Consider the following 15,116-nt stretch of genomic DNA (forward strand, 5'->3'; position numbering starts at 1 on the left):
TTTTTAAAAAAATTTGCATGGCGTGTATATCTATTATAGGTTTATTTTGAAGGATAAAAGAATTGATGATTTACAGCTTGGTAAATGATGCAATTTTAATAAAACAAGGCTATCTATATTGTGGATACAATTTAAGCTTTAAATAGATTAGTTTAGAAAAGGTTGTGTTTCACCTTCTTACTTTCAATCAATATTTAAACAGAAACAGAACACTTAGATCAAAAAAGAAGGCATTTGTTGTTGAATTTTACTGGAGCCTCTCCAGGTATCATTTACTGATTAAGTACTCTTTTAAGGTAGTTGAATTCCAAATTGCAAATCACATAAGAAGACACAATCACATTTAAGTTTAAGTAATTGCACAATTAGGCATAAACATAGATATAAAATATATACAGCTATTATAAAAAATTTAAATTATTTTCATATTATAAGATTAAGAAAGTCCTACTAAGCCCTAGACATGTGAGAGTAAAAAGAATTATGTCATCCTAGCTATTCAGGAGGCTGAGATCTGAGGATTGTGGTTCAAAGCAAACCAAAACAGAAAAGCCCTGTGATCTTATCTCCAATTAACCACCAAAAATGTCAGAAATGGTTAGAACTCAAGCCTTGTGCAGAAAAGTCGAGTACCCCAACACGAGGCCCTGAGTTTGAGCTCCAATGCTGGCACAATGAAAACATCCTATATGCCATAAAACCCTTAGGTTTAGATAAAAGAAATAAGCTCAAGGATTCCGTGAAACTTGCCTAAGTGGATTTATCTGACCTCATGGAAATTTGCACATTGCATTCCTGCCAATATTCCACATATAATGATAAGACTGGTCAGATAAGCTTTTAGCTTTCCACTTTTAATTCACGTTCTTGATATGTTTTTCCGAGAGCATCTTATACTCTTCAATATTGCTGTACTGGGAGTCTGGAGCCTGATATCAGTTCTGTCCCTTGAACACTCAAGTTTCTTAGACACAGTAATGTGATCTGGAATTAAGAGTCTGCTTCTGAAGATCAATGACAGTCTGAGTTTAATTTGGGGGATTGAATGAAATAAATCTGCAAGACAACTTGAGTATTCAAATCCTGGCTTAGGACACCGTATTTCAGGTATCAACTAAGAACGTTTAGACAGATCACAACCGTTACCTTGAGAGCCATTTGGCTTACTTTTTGTTTGCTTGTTTTTGAGCAGCGATTTTCTGAGAAACAAAGCTGTTTACATAATTTTCAAGGAAGTCAGGATTCAAATACTGGTTAAGCCTAGTGATTGAAAGAGAGAGCAATTTTATGCACTGCCTGAAAGTAGGCAGCACAGCTGTCCAGAACAATGGTGACTATATTTAACAAAAGTGATGTGCTGGGTGTAACAAGAAGCTCATGATCATTTTCTTCTCTACGAGAATCCTTTCAAGTCAAAGGCAAGTAGTTTAATTTGACATTGGTTGAGTAATCTGTGATTCATAGCTCCATAGACAAGAGAGTACGTAATTTTCTGGTCTTCATTATTGAGATCAATAAGCAAATTATATAGGAGGCCATGCATGTCCACAATAATGAAACAAGGTTGACAGAACCTGCTTTGGCTATCCAATCTCCTTACTTCACAGAGGATCTAGAGACAGTGTGGACTGAGAAATAAATAAAAATATATCAGCCCTGCTTGTTATTTATTTTACTTGAAGCTCTGGGTACTGCTTGCATTGTGTGAGAGAAAAAGACAGAATTGAAAATCATTGCTTTTGAAAGGTTTAAAATATTGACTAGTGAACAAATGCAGAAAGTACCTAAGTAGTAATGTAGGAGATTGAATACTGGGAATGCGAGTGGGCAGAGAGAAGACACATACGTTATTCAAATATGGCATAAACTAGAGGCTGAATTATGTTTGAATTGCCTCTTCCAAATCAAGGCACCATATGCTGACTATATTCCATATTTTTGCTGGTTCAAAAATACTTTGCACGTAATTATATTTCATTATACTCAGCTCAGAGTGGGTCCATGTAAATTATTTTAAATCCAATTTCAACTTTTCCCCCTTCTGTTTAAATCCTTTTTGTCAAAATCTATTCCTTAGTGTTTTAATTTCCTTTTGGCATTTCTAGTTAAGGAAAATGTGTGCAAGAAAAATTCTGAAAGGAACAAGAATTACTTTGTGTTTAAAGTGTGTGCATTAGATCCATCCATGATCAGATTAGATGGGGAAATGATTTCAAACTATATTGTGGTTCTTAGTTGAGATTTTGTGGATGTGGAGTTTAAGATTTTTAAAACTACTTACTTTGCTAACAGTGGTTCGTTTAATATTATGATTTGTTCACACTTCAAAATGTGATCCCACCCGAATGGCACGTGTAAGCCCCTAGGACAATAGTGTAGAAGGAAGTGGCTCTGCTACGTTTCAGGAGGGGTGCACAAGGCATTTAGGCAAGTAGTGAGGAAGTCTACACCTAACCTTTTTTTTTTCTCCTTATAGGATCTAGTGATGACTACAACATAGATAAATTGTAAAGTTAGCAAGGTGAATCCCAGCTGCTCTCAAACTTGCAAGAGCCGTTCCATGTGACTTAGCTCAGCTGGCTTCTCTTACTGGTGAAGGAACAAAGATCTTGAGAGGTAAAACAATCATCTCCAAGTCAAAAGTTGCTATTGCTTTCCAGTTTCCAGAGGAATTTCAAGAAATGCATTGCTCCAGGGCTGCATAAGGCCTCCAAAATCATTGGCTATGTGACAGTACAGATACATATGCATTTCTTATGCTTCTTGCCATCTGCCTGTATTGGTAATTTTGTGTGGCCTGTGAATGATGTTATGAATAGAAATGGTCCTTGGCAGATGCAGCATCCCCCACTCTGATGGGCATGCCTTGGGGATGCAGATCAATCGGGATTTAAATGTTAACTGAATGACTTCGGACACAACCTGACCCACCTTGACAGGTCAGTCTATTCTCATCAGTGACTTTAAAAACTCGGAAGGAATGGTGTCTGAATACAGCCATAATAAAACCTCACGTACATATACTCCAGAAATTGTAGCTATGACAGCACATTGATTCAATGAAAGATGTAAAATTGAAGGAAGATGAATTCTTTTATAACAGATCAACATTTCTCTTAGCTATTTGAAGCAAGCCATTATCCAGCTTTTATAGTTAGGTACCTTGAATACAAGTACAGTTCACTTTCTAACATTTGTTGTCATGATAATAATACAGTCTTAAAAACTTCTGCAGAAAATGCAGATTGAGACTAAACTGGGTTACAGAGAATATGTAACAAGAGGGAAGATTTTAGAATAAATATGGCCCAAATTACTTTATGTAAGTGAAGAGATAACATTCTAGTTCCCCAAATTGGGATCTATTTTATATTGATTATTGATTGATTGATTGATTGCCAGTTCTGGGCTTGAGCTCAGGGCCTAAGCACTGTCCCTGGACTTTCTCAAAGCTAGAGCTCTTCCACTTGAGCATCAACACCACTTCCAGATTTTTTCTATGTATGTGGTACTGAGGAATTGAACCCAGGTCTTCATGCATGCTAGGCAAGCACTCTACCACTAGGCCAAACTCCTGGCCTTGTAATCTATTTTATATTTCTTCTAACCATGAAGGTCATTATCTTTGTTCCCCTCTTATTATTTATATCTTGATCATTGTCCATTTAGTGAATATAAAATAATGTGTCTTTCATTTGCATTTCTCAAATGACTTCAACATTTGAGTATCTTTTCATGTGCTTACGAGTCACATCTGTATCATCTTTACTGAAATTATATTCAAATATTTCTTATACTTCAATGGGAATTTTTCTTTTTATTGATATATGCAGTCATTGACATATTATGGATATAAATTCATTATCAGAGCAGGGTCAAAAAAACCCTGTAAGGTTGGTTGGCTTTTATTATCTACAATATGTTCAGAAACCTTCATTTGTGGTTTGGGTCAATCTTAGACTTGTTTAGCCATGATAGTCGAACTACAGCTCCAATTTTTCCAATCAGGCCATCGGCCTATTCTTGGACTGTTTTTGAGGGACCTGTCAGTTACAAAATTGATGTTCATTGAAAAATAGTTTTACATTTAAAGGTGACGCTGGAAAGCTGAAGAAGATAAAAAGAGAGGAAGGACCCAGAAGACAAGACATAGTGTGTGTGCTCCACCAAACATGGAATTTTCTTGTGTCCTTTCTCACCAAAGCAAGCCTTGCCTCGCAATCCACGAAGAACATTCTGTATATGGGTATGTTTCAGTGCTCCAAATGCACTGTCACTTTGCAGATTCCCACTGACCCCACTCTGGGGAGCAAGATGGACCTGCATGGCACTGCTTCTCATGGTTCTCACCGGAAGCTTACACTTTTGAAACATGAATGTCTCTTGTGTTTCTACAGAATTGCCAAGTTTCTAAAACAGTATAATGAGTAATTTACCTCAGGTTTTTTTTTGTTGTTGTTGTTTGTTTGTTTTTTTATCAGAACCTTCCTTTTGACATTTCTTCATCTCACTTAGTAATCTCCCATGTTTTCTTACTTTTTAAAGCAAAACTAAATAAGATTCTAAAAAGAAAATAAAAGTCAAACTCCAATTCATCCTGACAATGCCTACTTTGCTAAACATTTAACGGCCATTTAAATGCCAACTTGGCACACAGAAATTTGGGAAGTTAAGAGTTAACGACAAGGCAATAAGGTGACATTTGCATTTATTGCCAGGTTTGGAAGTGTCATGAGATTGCAAATCTGCCAAAGGCTGACTTGATGGCAGTCCATTATACAGTATGGACGGATCAGTCAACTGATGGGCTGGAACCAGAGACTAAGTAAATGGTGACAACTTTTCCAAAGGATCATGTTTCTTCTAAATGGGAACTATTTGATTAAGGTTTCCTTTCTGGTTAGAAATGAGTAAGTCTGTCATTTGATATTGATTTCTTTAGGAACCATAGTCGCCAACATGAAGAGTGCGACACATTTGTCCATCATATTGTCACAGCTGAATGTCCTCAAAGTTAATATTACTGTCACTTGACTCTGACATTTTCCATAGAAACCATGAACAGGAGATCTGCAACCTGAAATACTGAACACGCGTGCTTGATCTCTAGCGTTCATCTTGCATCACCCTGCTTTCTTGTGATTCCGTTTGTAAAATTAGGTTTAAATCACACTAGCTTGTGTGTGATTCTGTTACCATAACTAGTCCGTAGATCTATTTTAAAAAAGTAATTAATCTGCTTATGATAGCTTCTGCTGTTTGCAGCCCATGATTTTATTTTCCCTTACTTCTCATAATATTTAACTCCTCTCAAAGAGACTCTTCCATTTGGATGTAGGATATCAATGTTCTCCTATAAGAGAATAAATTAAACTCACCAAAGAGGTGGAAGTGCTTTGTGAAATTATCAAAACTATGTTTGATTTCACTGGTTCAGATATACTTGAAAGAACTTGAGCATAGCGTTTGGTAGGTAATTTTCTTACAATCCATCTATTCTAAGTTTCTTTTATTAATAAAATTCTTGCTACTTCATAGGCACGGCATCAAAGATGGCAATCTAATTATTTCCACATCATTCTCTTCAGCTTCTGGTTTTGCTTAGGAATTTGTTTAAGAGAGCTCACAGGAAAAGTGACTCTCCCCGCAGGACCAATCAAATTTTCATATCCAAAAAAAGAAATTTGACAGCAGTTTCAACAGATTTTCCAATTGTGTTTACAAGAACTTTGTTGGGACAACTTTCTCCTTCATCAGATCTTCTAGAAATTCTTCCTTAGAGTTAAATTCATTAGAAAATTGAGCAGATAGTTGGGTTGGGCATACGCCATGTAATAATGATCTTTTCTAAATTTACAAATATGGCTAGACCTTATTTGTAGACCTCATGCCTGTCATCCTAGCAACTCAAGAGGATGGGATCTGGGGATTGCTGGTTAAATTCAGCCAGGATAGAAAACTTGGTGAGACTCTCCTCTCCAATTAACCACCAAAAAGCTAGAAATGAAGCTGTCACACAATGGATAGAGAAAATTTTATACAGAAAACAGTGAAGATGATAACATTTTCAGGGGACATAAAGAAACATGTTATTTGCAAATGTGTTTTTCATATAGTAGTTAGCAACTGTTTATATGTTTCAGTATACAATAAGAAAAATAATCTCTGCTTCCAGCTAAAATACAAATCCATTATCCCCAATGCATGAAAAATAGCTCAAAATTTTAATGAAGTTTAAATTAAGTCATAACATTCATTTTTATGGATGTAAATTTTGTAAAATTATCATAAATTTAAATTCTATAGAATTGTGTCTGTAACAATAAAATATTCAGCATCCAGTTTTGATAGCTCACATTTAACACTTTTATCAATGGTAAAAATAAATTTTATCAATGATTTAGTAATCATTAAGTACATGATTTAATAATTTTGCTTTAAGTTGTTAAAGTAAAATTGCAGAAGAAAATTTTTTATCAAATGTTGGAATAAATATCAGAGTAAAATCTGAACATTTCCGTAAAATAAATGTTCCCAAAGAAAATTCACAACACATGAATATAGAGAATACAGTACTTTCTGAATAACTTTCTTAAAGAGAATTAATTAGTAATAACAATGAAAATACATGCAAAAGAAACATATGTATTTATTTATGATACTGATAATGGAATTTTAGCTAGGAGCCTTGCTTACACACATTCTTGCTTAGCTTTTGTCCTCAAGACTAGTGCTTGACCACTTGAGATAAGAGTTTCTTGGGTTTGTAATCCTCTGCTAGGAGAGTCCAAGTTTTGTACTAGTTATTACAAATGAGGGAAACCATGGAGCCTATGTTCCTTTGGACCTGTTTTACTTCACTTAGTATGATTTTTTTTTTTTGCCAAGACCTGAGCACTTATCCCTGGGCTTTCTAACCACTTGAGCCACAGCACCACTTCTTTTTTCTATTTATGTGGTACTGAGGAATTGAACCTGGGTCTTTGTGCATGCTAGGCAAGCACTATACCACTAGGCCAAACTCCTGGCCATTTAGTATGATTTTTTCCAAGTCTTTCCATTTCCTTACAAATGGAGCGATGCCATTCTTTTTGATGGCAGTATAGAATCCCATTGTGTATAAATACCACATATTCTTGATCCAATCATCTACTGGGGGGCATCTGGGTTGGTTCCATATCTTTGCTATGGTAAATACTGCTGCAATGAACATCATTGTGCTAATGGCTTTAGTATGTCCTTGTTTCTGGTCATTTGGGTAAATGCCAAGGAGTGGAGTTCCTGGATCATAGGGGAGCTCTATATTTAGTGTTTTGAGAAATCCCAATACTGCTTTTCAGAGTGGTTGTATGAGTTTACACGCCCACCAACAGTGCAGTAGCTATCCCTCCTGTTATTAGATTTCTTGATAATGGCCATTCTCAAAACCTAGATACATAAGGTCATATAGGACAAGACTACAAAAAAGAAACTCTAGGATATGAAAACAAGAGCTTTATCTTGTGTCCTTACTGTTCTTAATGTACTATGCTATTTCTCTTCTCTTTTTTTGACTTTATGGATAATCTCGTATTGTTACCGTACCTAACTTTGTTCCCTGGTATATTGTATATATGTTTTTTTTTTTATTTGAAATAGGAATGGGAAGGGGGAAAACACGATTATTGGAAGGGCTGGGGAGGGAAACTGGGCAAAAACATGAGAGGTGGTATCAGTGTGTGAGAAGTAATGCACCTACTACCTGATGAATGTAATTGGAAGCCCTCTGTACCTTATTCCAATAATAAAGAGTATCACTGATAAGATGGTTAATTCTCACAGTGCCCTGAAATAGTATTATGTACTCATTTGGCATAGAAGACATCACTCACCTGGGAAAATTTCAAAAACTTGTAAATACCAGGTTCTTATTCTACCTTCATTGTTATCTACCTCCAATCCTGTGTTTGTGCCACCACAAAATACCATGGATGGTGGGGAGTTTGGACTAATGGTAGAATGCATGCTTAACATACATGAAGACCTGGGTTCCATTCCTCTGTACCACATACATAGGAAAGCTGGAGGTGGAGCTGTGGCTCAAGTGGCAGAGCACTAGCCTTGAAGAAAAAGCCCAAAACCAGTGCTCAGACCCTGAGTTCAAGCCCCAGGACTGGGGAAAAAAAATTCTAGGATATGGAAACAAGAGCTTTATGTTTTGTGATTGTTGTTCTTAATGCATGTTATTTCTCTTCTCTCTTTTTTTTGCCTTTATAGTTAATCTCATGTGGCTACTGTATTGGATTTTGTTACCTGGTATATTGTATATACATTTATTTGTTTATTTGAAATAGGAAAAGGAAAGGGGAACAGAAGATGATTGCGAGGGAGTGGTGGAGGGAAATGGGGACAAAAACATGAGAAGGGGTACTAATGTGGGAGAAGTAATGCACCTGACAAATGTAACTGTAACCCCTCTATACATTATCCCAACAATAAAATAAAATAAAAAAGAATGAAGGAAAAAATACCGTGGAACACACACACACACACACACACACACACACACACACACACACGAGTTTCTTGGATTTATCTGTTTGGGGCTGGGTTTGAACCTTCATTTGTGGATCTATATTATGTTAGTAACTAAGAATATAGGCACAAGCCACTGGTGTCTAGCCTTAAAATTATATCGGCAATCACACATTTCCCTTCACGAGAGGTTTTCCTTTATTTCTTGAGCATAAGATGAAACCTATTACTGTTTTTTTTCAACTCTTGTCATCTCCTCACTAATTAAGTCTGCAATCAGATTTCTTTCTTAGAAAAAGGGGCCACAAGCAGCTGCTTTTGTAAAACTCAGTGCTACAGTCAAGCAGAATGTGAAAATTGGGAACAACAGCTATTCCTTCACCCCCTCCACTGGGTCGTTCTGCTTTCTTCTGCAGCAGGTGCATCTTGCCACCAGCCCAAGTGAAAATCCAGCCAACTCCCAATCTTATCACCATGAGTGGCAATGTCTGTCTTAGGTGTTTAACTCATTCATGTTAACTACTACACCAATCACTAACAGAATGCTTCCTTTGGCTTCCCTTTGAATCATTATAAACATCCATTGAATTTAAAGAATCACAAAACATACATGCAATATCACTTTTACACTGTGCTTTTCTCTTCCATCTCTCATGTTAGAAACATTACAATAGTGAATTAAACTTCTGAGAAAGTGTACTTTACTTCAGGTTCCTGAATTGGAGAAACCTGGCCGTATTGGGAATCTGTCTTAGCAAGGAACTCATCCAAATGCTGCTCGAAATTTATTTAAACACTTTCCTTGAGATTTTTCACCTACAAATTATAGAAATGATAAAAGAAAACTTTGAAATATAGTGAACTCAATACTCACACAGAATAAAGTGTAATTGGACATTTCTTTCTATAACAGAAACTTTGCTTTCATGCCCCAAACCCTTAATTCATAGCACTTGGAAGGTATAATCTCATATTAATGATTTGTCTTTTGACTTGAGAATTTCTGTCCATTTTATAAATTTTTCATAGAGCTTTTGATGTGAAAAAAGTACTCCCCTCTGGAAAAGGCACTATTTAATTGTTTCAAATGTTTAATGTTCAGGTTAAGGTAAAATTTGTTTCAGTAAAGGAGTTCACTTAGTTTAGATATAGCATTAGGTATAAAGTCATACCTGCAGATGTAAAAATCATAATGCAGTTTAGTCAAATAGCCCTTATAAAGGAGTGTGTACAACCACTGGCTCATAAACACCCAAGCTGCAGATAACCAACTTCTGGGGGCTGTATTAATAAATAGAACTATAGGGGAAGAATAATCAATTCCCATTGTTACAGAATGTTAGAGCCAATTTAGATAGCTAACTGACAAAAGAGAAGACATTTCTGAATTATTGTTATCTTTTGTTAGTTTGAGTACATCATGTCACAAATCTAGAGTAACGAAATCGACCTTTTTTGTGAACAAGCTATGTCAGGAACATAGGAATGCTTCTTATAATTTGTTAAATAACAAATAAATCCCAAAGCTACGTCAATTTCATTGGCATCAATTTTCCAAATACTCAGATTTCTCTTGATAGCCATAAGCCAATTGCCAAAGATTCTTTTATTTCTATCAGAACTACTAATATTAAATCTCAGATCACATGCTATACTGCATAACATAAAGCTACATCAACCAAGGAAGAATTGAGTTCAAAGAGTTAATAAGGATGCAAATACAGCCACAGAGGGTCCTTGGATTGCACAAGTGGATAATTTATTAGTGAGGAATACAACCTCAGAACTATACATACACTTGTCTAGGTAGTATCAGAATGTAAAGTTAGTTCAAGGTATGATGATGGCTCAAGATGCATGACTGGTTATCTCATTTTAGGCTTCCTGTATCTGGATGGATGGTAATTCACAATTCCAAACAGAAAGATAAAACTGAACCAAAGCCCAAGGATAGAATCTCAGGTTCATAATTTGTCAGTGCTCAGTGTATGCTTGTCTGTCCTTGATGGATTTAATTGTTCATTCACCAGATGGTATCATTGGGTGTCAGTTACCCACGAGTAGTTGTTCCTTCTTTTAGATAATCCAAGGAAGAAAGTTAGGCTACTTCTTAGGCTGTGTGCTTAATCAATTTAGGTTTTGCAGATGTGCCTCTGATTTAGTTAGCAGCATTATAAGTGGTAATCTCTTTTTTTGTATATATACACAATTTTATTTTGGTATAATTATGATTACTGTTTTCATGATTGTTATTTCCAGCAGTGGTATATCTTCTGTTGAAAAGAGGATATGAAACAGAATTCATTTTCCCCCTTCTTTTTGCTCAGGATGGTATCTATCTACCATTAGCATTCAACACCCTGTAGATACGCAACCCTGGTTTTGAAGAATTTAAAGAAGAATTTGATCATGAATTAAAATGTACTTCAATATGTTATCTTTACTAGATGTAGAAGTGACTAAAAAATCTTCAAATTTTAGGTGGAAAAACTGTGAATACTGTGTTCAGAGTTTTCTGCTTTCTTATTGTGATCTTCAAATAGTTGCAAAAAGGGACTTCCATTTAATATATCCATTAACGTGTACAGTGACTCTTGATCAATGCCACTCCTTCTGTCATTCTCCTGCCCCATCCCTCCATCTATCTCAACCCCACCCATTTCTCCAAGAATCCTAGTTCCATGTTCATGTTCGAACAATGAGTATTAGCCCACCATTCAGAAAGAAAAGGCATAAGAAAAACAGTATTAGGGCTTCTTAAATCATTGTCTGGGTTTTAAAATCAAAAGCAAGACCACTGTGATTATTAGGCTTTGCATTGATGTATAGCAGTTAGTCTGTGTCAGGTGACACCCACACTATGCAGATTCTGTAACCAGAAAGTTCTCACAGTGTACCCAGCAGTCACACACTCTTTCAACAATCTGAGCAAACTTCATTCTAAACTTCAACTCATTCATTATTTCTCTTCCTACATAGGAAAGTGTATCATCTAAGGTGAGTTGTGTGGTTGGAGTTGGAACCAATGTGTGTACTTGGAAACATTTGTGCCCATTAGGCACCAATCTGAGATGAAGGCATTGTTTTATATTTTATAAATTAGGATCTGAAGAGAAGAAACTTGAAAATGCACTGCTGAAGTCATTGCCAGGAAACATTCACCACATTTTTCTTTTCCTCCTTGGTATTCTTATGGCTTGGAGACTTAGCTGCTTGTGGCAGACCATGGTTAGATGTACCGGCCCAAAATGTGTACCCATATAAAAAGTAAATACTACTCATCATAAATACATAAATTAATAAGTGGTAATCTTTCATGTATATGTTTGTAATCAGTCCATCTCATGGCTTGCACTGGAGAGTTTGGTACACAAAGAAGATACAGAGTCTCAGAATACGTGTCCCAAATGAAACAAAGCATTGCTTTATAATGTAGATTAGTTGGGAAAGATAACCTAATCTGTACAAGATGGAGAACTTTGGAACAAGACACAATTTGATCTTTACAAATTTGAAGAGGAGAGAGCCATATAGAGAAACTAAGAACAAAGTGCTTTTCTGGTTATTGTTCAAATAAACTCCCTGTGGAATGGGAAGGGGATGGAGACTACTGAGAAAGGGAAATATATATATATATATATATATATATATATATATATATATATATATATTTGCCAGTCCTGGTCTTGAACTCAGGGCCTGAGCACTGTCCTTGGACTTTCTCAAGGCTAGAGCTCTACCATTTGAGCCTCGGCACCACTTCTGGCATTTTTTTTTCTATGTACCTGGTACCGAGGAATAGAACCTGGGTCTTCATGCATGCTAGGCAAGCACTCTACCACTAGGCCAAACTCCCGGCCCAGGAAGAATACTTTTTGAACCTTTGGTTAAACACAAATCCTTAATTTACTTTGTCATTAATCAAATTTTGTCTCCTAAGAACTATAAATCCAATAGTTGTGCTACAAATTTAAAGAGAGAGTATTTCCAAGTGTTTTTTTTTTTTTTGACACCAATGTAAATTTGAATGTCTATAGTGGGACTCCCCAAGTCTTATTTAAATTTGAGGCTGGTGTGCAAATCCGAATCTATTAATGTAGTAGCTGTTTAAACTCATACAAGGACACAAAGACTAGCAATGATACTCTATACATTTTTTTCTTTTAATACCATTGTTTTGTATTTTTATTTAGTCATATTGATTTGTTTGCTTTGTTTCCTTAAGTTGACAAAACGGATGCTTGTCTAGGCATGTTCCTAAGTGCTCTAGTCAATGGCACATCTGTCCCATAATTTTTTCTGTAGAGCATTACTCCAGGTAGACAGCATTGCCACCTACTGGTAGTTATCTCAAACTGCAGCTTGTGTCCACCACCCTTCTGATTAACCTGGGAATTCTCCAGCTGGTGGGTCAACCATTCCATAGTAAGATTATTTTCCTAGTCACTAGTTCAAGCCCTCAATTTTACCATTGACACATGCAGAGCAAAGTTTGTTCATTGGTGAGATATTCTATACATATATTCAAAAGAAAACAGCCGGACAGATGTTGTAGAGGTAAAGTAGGGATTGCTTTTCATCTGCAAAATACTATTGCGATAAGGGTAAACAACAAAGTGAACTGAAATCAACTTTGTTGAGTTCATACATAACTGTGCATTTTAATTGGATACTGGTAGGCTAAGAGGAGCGTGAGTAGGATTTCTTGTGCTTGAGAAGGTGAAAAGTTTTAAAGATCAGAAAGAAGGGATGTTGGTCCACAAAGATTCCTGTCTTTATGGGAACTTGGTGATAGATGATGGCTGCACCTAAAAAATAAATTCCTTTGATAGCCTTCAGTTTTCCTATTCATGAGCTTTAATAAGGTCTAGAGTGTTCTGGGGGCTGACACTTTGGGTGGTATTCGTTAAGTGTTCATAGCCGTGAGGGCATCCTGGTTGAGAAAAGGCTCCCAGGAACTTGAACAGAGTTTTCTCCAGCAACAATTATCAAGACAATTGTATACACTTTACTTGGAAATACATGAGCTGTCTTTTTGATTAATACTATTATTACTTCAACAAAAGAGCCAAGTGCTGGTGGCTCATGCTACAATCTTAGCTACTCAGGAGGCAGGGAGCTGAAGATCATGGTTCAGAGCCAGCCCAGGCAGGAAAATTCATGGGATTCTTATCTCCAGTTAAACACCAAAAATGTGGAAGTAGAGCTGTGCCTCAAATAGTAGAGTGTCAGCCTTGAGCACAAAAAGCTCAAGGGTAGCACGTAGGCCCTGACTTGAAGCCCCAGAACTGACACACACACACACACACACACACACACACACACACACACACACACACACAGAAATACTTTGAATTCTTGGCAATAATTTCTAGACTACATAAAACTTTCAAAAGTATTTTGATTTCAGTGTGAAGGAATTTGTAATTACAGAAACAGACAGACACGTTAGATATAGTCACATCTACAAGTACTCTGAAAAGAAATATTAGTAGACTAGAGATTCAATCACACACTGGCATGTCAGCATCACACACACACACACACACAATAAAGCAGCAATATTCACACCTGTATAGGACAAGAGCGGGATGGAAATTGTGCAAGTGAATTCACAAGTCAGGAAGAGTGACTTGGTTTACAGATTACAGAGAAAGAAAGATGTAGTAGAACTGTTTGCTAAAACTTAGTAGGAAAATGTATTATAAACAGAAGGTCTTTGGAAAGGGATGACTTTACTCATCGTATCAGAAGAGGTGCAATCCTTGTTCAGGCTCGGCAAAACCTCTTATCACTAAGCCACTCTCTCAGTACCACACAGATAGAAAAAAAAGCCAGGATTGGTGTTGTAGAGTAAGCAGGAGAGCTGTAGCCTTGAGAAAGTCCAAGGACAGTGCTCAGCCCAGGAGCCCAAGCCCAGGACTGGCAAAAAAAAAAAAAAAAAGTCAATAATACTGGGAGTTTGGCCAAGTGGTAGAGTGCTTGTTAGCGTGCACGAAGCCCTGAGTTCAATTCTTCGGCATCACATATATAGAAAAAGCCGGAAGTGTTGCTGAGGTTCAAGTGGTAGAGCTTTAGCGTTGGGTAAGTCCAAGCACAATGCCCAGACCCTGAGCTAAAGCCCAGAACTGGCAAAAAAAAAAATCAATAATGCTAATTCATAGATCATTATTCATTCAAAATCTGTGAGCTAATTTTTAGACAATATCATATCCAAATGATTAAACAAACAAAACACAATGTTGGGGGGTATATTGAATGTCCTATATTATAACACAAATATAGATACATTTTTAAAGCTTGCCTCTGGTCATTAGAGAAGTATCATATATCAACCCAATCTATCCAAGCAGTATATCCTGTTACTATGTTAAACCTACTTCTCTTATTAGCTCTTTCATAGTTTTAGAAAAGAGAGAAGGGAAAAGAGAAAGAGAGAGAGAAGGAAAAAAAAGGGAATTTTTAAATCCATAACTTACATAACTGTCAAAATAAAATGAACAGGCAATAACAATATTTGTTATCATCCTTACTAAAACATTAAATGACACACAAAATGGACTTAATTTATTTGTACAAGTTAAAATTTACTGATTAAACTG

This window comes from Megascapheus bottae, chromosome 20, assembly GCF_031878675.1.
Source record: "Megascapheus bottae isolate mThoBot1 chromosome 20, mThoBot2.hap1, whole genome shotgun sequence".
In the NCBI taxonomy this organism is placed as follows: domain Eukaryota; kingdom Metazoa; phylum Chordata; class Mammalia; order Rodentia; family Geomyidae; genus Megascapheus; species Megascapheus bottae.